This window comes from Silene latifolia, chromosome 2 (assembly GCF_048544455.1).
Source record: "Silene latifolia isolate original U9 population chromosome 2, ASM4854445v1, whole genome shotgun sequence".
In the NCBI taxonomy this organism is placed as follows: domain Eukaryota; kingdom Viridiplantae; phylum Streptophyta; class Magnoliopsida; order Caryophyllales; family Caryophyllaceae; genus Silene; species Silene latifolia.
Window position 1 is genome coordinate 9,085,706 of NC_133527.1, and position 8,705 is coordinate 9,094,410.

Genomic DNA, 8,705 nt, shown 5'->3' on the forward strand with positions numbered 1-8,705 from the left:
ACTTCTTATTTTGTTAAGTAATCATTGCTATCATGTCTTCTGACGACGGGGACTAGCACTCTGCGCCGGGGTTCCCCGTCGCGTCTTGATGAGGAGGAGAAGCCGGACGCCATCCGATAAGGTCAGGGGCCCTAGGTCTCCTTCTCCTGAAGTTGATCCTCAAATTTTGGAGGAATGGGAGGATGACGATGATGTCGATGATGACGCAGACGATTTTGGTGATGATGCTGAAAAGGCTCGTCCTAATGAGGGGAGGCAGTACGTTATGGATCACGGCGACGCCTATAAGGTCCGCCTTGACCGTGCTTGGACCCATAAGCTCGCCAGTTGTTCCGGCGAGAAATTTTTCGAGGGCCATTTTTTCTTTGGCAGGGGATACAAAATTGTTATCCCCGAGGAGGGTCGAGCCGTCTGTTGCCCTCCACCGGGCTACACCGGCGTATACATGCGGCACTTGGAGTACGGGCTCCGGTTTTCGCTGAATGAGTACGTTATGGCCATCATTAGGGCCATGAACGTTCTTTGTTGCCAACCGCACCCGTTGGCTATGAGGACCATAGTCGGCTTTGTCTGGCTTTGTCTCTTCAAGGGAGAGGCCCCAACGGTGAATTTATTCCGCCGACTTCATCATCTCCGGCCATCAATCTCTGGCCGCGTCGGATGGCACAGTGTGCAAATGGAGCAGGGTTATGTCTCTGTTGACAAACTTACTTCTTGCAAGGACTGGAAAGATCGGTGGGTGTACGTTAAGGTGCCGGATGACTATCCGCCGCCCCGCTCCTTTCAGCACCAAGTTAATTTGCGGTGTGAGACTAAGGCGGAGCACGACAGATGGGTCACCCGGAAAAAGCTCAAGATGGATGCCAGCAAGGTCCCTCTTAAGGAGGATGAGAAGCTGGCGATGAGGCTCTTTGAGGCGGAAAAAAGTGGGGTGCCGAAAAGATGGATTCCCCCAACGCAGATCATCCTCCAGGATGAGCCGCTCTGCCATGTCGGCCTCATACCGGCCCTAGCACAGGGTGAGTGGGGTCGGTGTGAGGCCCATCACCGCTCTCAATGTTCCTGTTTCTCGAACTTCGTTTTATTTCTTCTACTTAACTCTTGCTTTGTTTCCTTCGCACCACTTTGGATGGACTGTCGAGGATATCCTCCGGAGAATGGGCCGCACAAAAGATAAAACCGTTGCTAACTTGCATCCCAAGGCTCTAACCCATGACCGCAGGATGTCGCCGAATGATCTCATGGATCAGCAGCTGAAAAGCTTGAATGTGGTGGAGGCCCAGGCGAAGGTTGTTAGTAACATGCCGCGCCATACGCGAAAAACAAAGTCTTCGGCGGCGATGGCGTCGACATCAGTTCCACCTCCCATCCCCCCTGCTCGGAAGGAGATGGTGGAGATCGTTGATATCACCAATGGGGAGGACTCCGATGAGGAGGGGTCTCCCCTTGTCCGTAAGAAAAAGGAGGCAGCCTCTACCGCTGTCGTTGCTTCTGCTGCTGGCGAGGAAATGCGTCCTCCGGCCAAGAAGGCCAAGCATGGTATTGATCTATCCTGTGGCTCAGATTTAGCCGGTTCATTAGGCGCTGCTGATGACAGGCTCTTTGGCATGTCTATGCATGTTGATACTGATGCTTTCGTTAAATTTTGCAGATCAGCCGCTGTCGGCCGTCGCTCTTATTGAGCAGCAAGTGGAGGAGAACCCCGCGCAGGCTGGTGATCATAACGTCACCATTGACTCTTCATCCCAGAAGGCTTCCCCCTCCCGACTGCAGGCTGGTGATCGAAACGTCACCACCGACTCTTCATCCCAGAAGGCTTCCCCTTCCCGATCGCAGTGGTGATCGAAACGTCACCACCGACTCTTCATCCCGGAAGGCTTCCCCTCCCGACTTGTAGCGGAAAGCGAGGTTGATCGAGAAGGCGGCGAGGTGGAACGAGCTGACCGGTGCTCGTATTATAGAGCAGGAGAAGGCCGTGGCTCAATCCGCTCTTGAGCTTAATGCCACTAAGTAGGTGGCCGTGAAGGCGAAGCCGGATCTCCTCAATGAGCGAGGCTTAGGGAGATGCTTTGAGAAAGCGCTCTTGGGCCGAGAGAAAACTCGGGGAGGGCGCTGAAAAGGAGATCCTTCTTTGAGAGAGCCAAGGCCGAGGCCGCTGCGCGGCGGAAGTTGCAAAGCTGGCTTTGGAGAAGTGTGACCTTGTTCGAGGCACGCCGACCTTTATTTCCAGCAGAGGAACGAATCGGGGCATGCATCGATCCGGGGAAGGTGATTCGGAGCAAGGAGGCCATCATTAGACAAAAGGAGGAGGACATTGAGATGCTCCAAACCGTCATGCTCCCTAACATGTGCGCCGAATTCCGGGATCTGGCCGAAGAAGCTGCCAGGGAAGTGATTGGGGAGCTCTTCCCTCTTGATGGTTCCTTTCCGTGGGGCAAATTTGACGAGCTGTTTGACGACAAGCTCGAAGCTAAGGAGAAGGCCGTGGCGGAGAAGGCCAAGGAGGCGGTGAGGGTGAAGATAGAGGAAGAGGCGGTCGCGGAGAAAGCAGCCCTTGCTGAGAAGGCTAAGGCGGCCAAGGAGGAAGCCGAGAGAATGAGGGCAGCTGAGGCTGCCGAGGCTAAGGCTGAGGCTGCTGAAGCTGAGGCTGCTAGGAAAACTGCCGGGTTGCCCATCGAAGAAGATCCTCGCTCTCTGGCTGCGTGGCAAGCGACAACGAGCATAGGGAGGCGGGCGGTTGTCACCAGGCTCACCCGGCGTTTCGGATAGCTTCAGCTGTTCGGGAGCTAATTATTAAGCCCTTCCTCCCTGCCATCTTTTGGCGCTCCAAATGACATATTTGTAACTCTTCTCTGCTCTTTTCCCTGTATTTTGTACAACCTTGGTAGGTTGTGTTTTGGCTTATCCCTATGGGGACGGCCGTCGTCCGTATTCTCCTCGCTTGTAACCTGTTATCATTTTTAATAAGAGTTCGTTTCTTCTGCCTCCGGCTTGGCCGAGGTCTTTACCTCATTTCTTTTCCTTGTGCTAATAGTTGAGCGTCTCAACTGTACTTAGCGTTTTTACTTTGCCTCTGGCTTGGCCGAGGTCTTTTCTCGTCTTCGTCCAAGTTGTCTTCTTACGTTATTAATTGAGCGTCTCTTTTGTTTCCGCCTCGGCTTGGCCGAGGCAGTCTAGAGTGCGTATCTCAATTGCGTTTAACGCTTCCAAGGCATTTTGATCGCTTCAAATGTAGTATCAATCGCTGGTCGTGACCGTCGCGGTGTCTGCTTCCTGAGGGTGATTGCCGCTCTTGTCGGTGTGACAGTGTGAGCCGGCGTCTGTTATTTGATGGTGACTGCCGCTCTTGTCGGTGTGACACTGTGAGCCGGCGTCTTCTTCCTGTTAATGACTGCCGTGGCGTCTACCACTTGGAGTGACTGCGACGGCGTTAAACCTCTTGGGGTGACTGCCGTGGCGTCTACTACTTGGGGTGACTGCGACGGCATCTGCTTCTTTATGGAGACTACCGCTCTTGTCGGTGTGACAGGTGTGAGCGGCGTCGCTTCCTGTTAATGATCGCTGCGTGGCGTCTACCACTTGGAGTGACTGCTACGGCGTCAAACCTCTTGGGGTGATCGCCGTGGCGTCTACTACTGGGATAATCTGCGATGGCGCTGCTTCTTTATGGAGACTACCGCTCTTGTCGGTGTGACAGTGTGAGCGACGTGCGCTTCTTCTGTTAATGATCGCCGTGGCGTCTACCACTTGGAGTGACTGCGACGGCGTCAAACCTCTTGGGGTGACTGCCGTGGCGTCTACTACTTGGGGTGACTGTGACGGCGCCTGCTTCTTTATGGAGACTACCGCTCTTGTCGGTGTGACAGTGTGAGCCGGCGTACGCTTCTTAATGATCGCCGTGGCGTCTACCACTTGGAGTGACTGCGACGGCGTCAAACCTCTTGGGGTGGATCGCTGTGGCGTCTACTACTTGGGTTGATGCGACGGCGCCGCTTCTTTATGGAGACTACCGCTCTTGTCGGTGTGACGGTGTGAGCGAGCGTCGCTTCCATTAATGATCGCTGTGGCGTCTACCACTTGGAGTGATCGACGGCGTCAAACCTCTTGGGGTGATCGCTAGTGGGCGTCTACTACTTGGGTGATCTGCGACGCCTTTGCTTCTTTATGGAGACTACCGCTCTTGTCGGTGTGACAGTGTGAGCCGGCGTCTTCTTATTGCCGGTGACTTATGGGGAAAATGGACATTTTGATGGAAGACTTGGACGATTTTTCATTAGGTATAAACATGCGTTGGGGTGCCCACAGCTATCTTGGACACCTCCGCCGCTATACAAAGTTTTCCCGAGATTACCGGCGTCTAATGGCTCATCAAAGGCACACCTTCCCGATCGACCGCTAGTTGCATCCATGAGGTCGCCCTCCCGTTGTAAGGATGGGCTTTTCCCTTTCTCCGACTTCTTTGCCACTTTGAGGGATTGCATGTTGCATCCTCCGGCGGCTATCGGACGTTGACCACCTCGTCCTTCTCGTCCTTGGAGACGAGCTTATGCGCTTCCCCCCGGTCCGAGACATACATCAGTGTTAGGGCCCGGATGGACACCACTGCGTCGGCCTCGCTCAGAGTGACTCGGCCTATGAGAACGTTGTAGGCGGACGAGCCGTCAATGACCACGAACTCAGCTAGGACATTCTTAGCCGCATTCCCTTTGCCGAACATCATCGGCAGTCTGATTGAACCCAGTGGTACCAGGCCGGCCCCAGAGAAGCTGTATAGTGAATTGGTGCAGAGGCTTAAGTCCTTGACTTTCAGACCGAGGCTGAGGAAGCACTCCCTGAACATGATGTTCGTGTAGGCGCCTGTGTCAATCAGGCACCTCTTGACCAGGTGGTTGGATATGTCCAAATTGACTACAAGTGGGTCGCTGTGAGGAGCGATGATTCCTTCGTAGTCCTTCCTTCCAATAGTCATATCGGGGATGTTGGAAGCGGGGATCGCTGTGTTGGGCACAAAGTTGATGGCCTGATATAGCTCGTTCAGGTGCCGTTTGTGCCCATGAGCGGACCCTCCGTTCTCGTTGCCCCGATGACAACATGGATCACTCCTATCCGTTCAAGACGGATTTCTTATCTGAACCGCTACGCGTCGGTCTTTTTGGCCTTTGGCAACGTACTTTGCCGAGGCTCCCCTTCCGGATCGGTTCTTCAATGGCATTCTTCGATGCGCGGTTGTCGATAAGGTGACCGGTGTGGCCGTGGTACTCACAAGATCGGCTCGTGTCACCGTCTCCCTTCGGCTTGGGGGCCTTTCCCACTTCGGCCCTCGTTTTTGCTCGGGCGAAGACCTCGGCGGCCGATACGACGAGGGGGTTTTATCATTATACCGCCTCGGTGGTACGTTCCCCCAACTCCACCCGCGCCCGTCGAGTCCTGTTTCCTGGCAGATTTATCAGACCGTGACCTATTATTGTCACGGCATCTTTCACCAGACCGTGACCGATTATTGTCACGGCGTCCTTCATCCGGGTTGTCCTCCCGGTGGCTCTTCTTTTCTGAGGGTTTGGCCTCGCTAGGGCCTACCCAGGTTTTGTGATAGTCCTCCACTTTAATGGCTTGATCAGCCAATTTCCTAGCGGCGTCCAAGGTCAGGCCGCCGATGAGCTCGTTTTTAGGTCTCCCCTTGGGAGGCCTTTCATCGCCGCGAAGGTCGCTGCCGTTCATTGCTTCACTCACGAATTTGCTGGACCCTTGGCGTCGAACCTCTTCACATAACTTCGGAGAGACTCGCCTCCCTCCTGTCTGATAGTCAGGAGGTCCGATGTCTCCACGGCCCTCCTCTTGTTGCAGGAATACTGGGCTAGGAACGCGTCCTTTAGGTCGGCGTAACAGTATACCGACCCGTCGGGTAACCCCTTGTACCAACTCTGTGCCATCCCATGCAGTGTCGTTGCGAAGATTCGGCACCAAACCTCATCAGGTTGCTCCCATACTGACATGTGAGACTCGTAAGCCTCGACGTGGTCGGTCGGGTCACCTTCCCCTTTGTATGCTATAGGTGGTAACTTCAGCTTAGTCGGCACCGGGGTATCTAGGACGTAGGCGCCGAGGGGGTGTCGACCACATGTCGAACGACACGCGGCGATCGGCTCCTCGTATTCCTAGTCCGGCTTCTCTCCTCGTAGCGAGAAGGACTTCTCCTCCGACTCTGGTGAGTCGGGCTTCTTCTCCAACTCTGACGAGTTGGGCTTCTTTCGCTCCTCCGGGGTGTGCCTCGTTTGTGCCGCGGCGACGCTGTCTTCTCACGAGTGCGAGAAGGACTTAGGTCTACCACGACCACTTTGGGCTCCTCCGGTGTCTTGACAGGGTCAGCTTCTCCTAATGCTCCGTTCAAGTTTCTTGGGGTCACATTTTGGGCCCTGGTCTCCTGGACGGTTTCCGCCGCTCTTGTCGGCGTGACAGTGTGAGCCGGCGTACTCCCAATTAGGTCCAGGAGCATCTTCAGTTTTGCTGCGTCAACCACATGTCCCATGATGGTGACCTGGTCGGCAGGCAGCGGAGTGTCTGGTATTATTGGCATCCCGTACTCCGGTTGAATCACTTGACCGGCAGAGGGTTGCACAACTCCAGATTTGTGGACGGTATCATCTTGGTAGAATTCGGTTTCGTCAGTCACGAATGCCTCTTGTTGTTTCGACATCTTCTTAGCTTTTGGGGTGGGTTTTTTTTTGTGTTTATATTTTTTGTTTGGGAATGAATGTGACTAGCTTCTAGTGTCTCTCCCCACAGACGGCGCCAATTGTTTCGGGTGTAATTTCAGAGCAAGTATTGTTACCACCCGTGGCTTGTAGAATGATGTCTTGAGTTGAATCCCTCTTGTCTTTATCGTTCCACTCGGCCTCTCCTGCAACAATGAACGAACTGAGGGCTTGGCTTTGTGCCAAGCGTACTCACTCCGACGCTCAAGTCAGTAAACTTAGAGGGATAAGTTGTTGTTACTTGGCTAGGGATGTATTGTAGAGAGATAAGGAAGATATTACCAGATGAATAGTGATTCTTAGGTTAATTTTTGGATCCTTTCCTCAATGAAGGTTGAGGAGTATTTATAGACTTTCACCTTTTGTCACGTAGTGGCCAAGTGGCCAAGTGGCTAGCAGGTGGAAAGACCGCTCTACCCTCGGCCGATGGACCCATGGCAGGCCGGCCGAGGGTCTTGGATGTGAGTACGCGGATATGTATCCCGGCTGGCTAGTTGCCTAGCCCAGACCCAGGTGACAGGCCGATGGATTGCATCGGCTAAACTGTCTAAGTCGTTGACTTTGCTGTGGATATCCTTGACCTTGCTCAATGTGTTGACTTGGTCAGCGGTGCAGAATATGCCCCATCAGTTATTATTGTTATCGTTGTTTGTATCGTTGTCCTTGTTGCCATTGATATCGTTGTTATTCTTTATTGTTATTATCGTTATTGTATCTTTCACATGGGCCAATTCTCATAAGGGTCAAATATCTTCACTAAAGCTCTTTCTTTGTTTTCCAAAATCACTTTTCAAAACCCTAATAATTTGTGATGAAGATGAATGAACGACATTGAGTTATGATCGTAGTAACTAGTAAGTCATATAATGCTTGTCACATTATAGCTCGACTTATGATTATATGCGTGTCATTAGTCATTACTAGTCTAACTGTATGTAGATCGGGTTGTAAAGCGTCATTTATTATAGCTTATTTCGAGTCAGACATAGTTTAATTATCGTATCTTTTCTATATCGAGTCCTTGATTCGGCTTGTGCCCGGGTTGTGATCCTTATCTCGGCTCTCTCCCCTTTATCTCTCTCTTTTATTTCACATCCTAGAATTTAAAATGTTGTTTGCATTACATCCCTGTAGTAGTTATGCCCTCTATTGAAAGACCATTGATTGACTTAGTAGAGGCCGCTAATGTGCAGGCGGGTATGGGTGTACGAATAAAGGGCTTCCCATCATATACCTTCACTCATTACTTCAAAATCTTTGGTTTCCAGGTGCGTGATTCCAAGTAGTTACGAGAGTCATTCTAATTTAGAGTGATTAGTGACGAATATTAAGAGCGTTAATCATTCTAAACCTGTAACACTCCATGAGGTTATGAGATTAAGTTGTCCCACACCGGGAAAATAAGAGGCTTGTGATATATTTATAAAGGATCCACCCACCACTTAGTAACAAAGCCTTGTGGTTTTGGGCTTACGAGAGGATAATATAGGCCATGCATGCACACCCATCTTAGGGTTGTGATACGACATTGTTCGGTCAGACTGTTACAAATGGTATCAGAGCAATCTCGTGACCGTGTGATGAGCATGTGGTTAGGAGTACCCTGATCACCTACCTAGGGGGGAGGGGGGATTCTAGCCTTGGCTGCTTATCAGCTTTAAGGCACAATGAGCAATCTCGTGACCGTGTGATGAGCATGTGGTTAGGAGTACCCTGATCACCTACCGGGGGGGGAATTCTGGCCTTGGCTGCTTATCAGCTTTAAGGCACAATGATCTGTGAAAGAGTTTGTAACACCCTATGAGGATATGAGATTAAGTTGTTCCACGCATCGGGAAAAATAAGAGGTTTGTGATATGTTTGTATAGACTGTGATATGTTTGTATAGGATTCCACCCGCCACTTTGTAACAAGGCCTTATACTTTTGGGCTTAAAATAGGATAATATAAGCC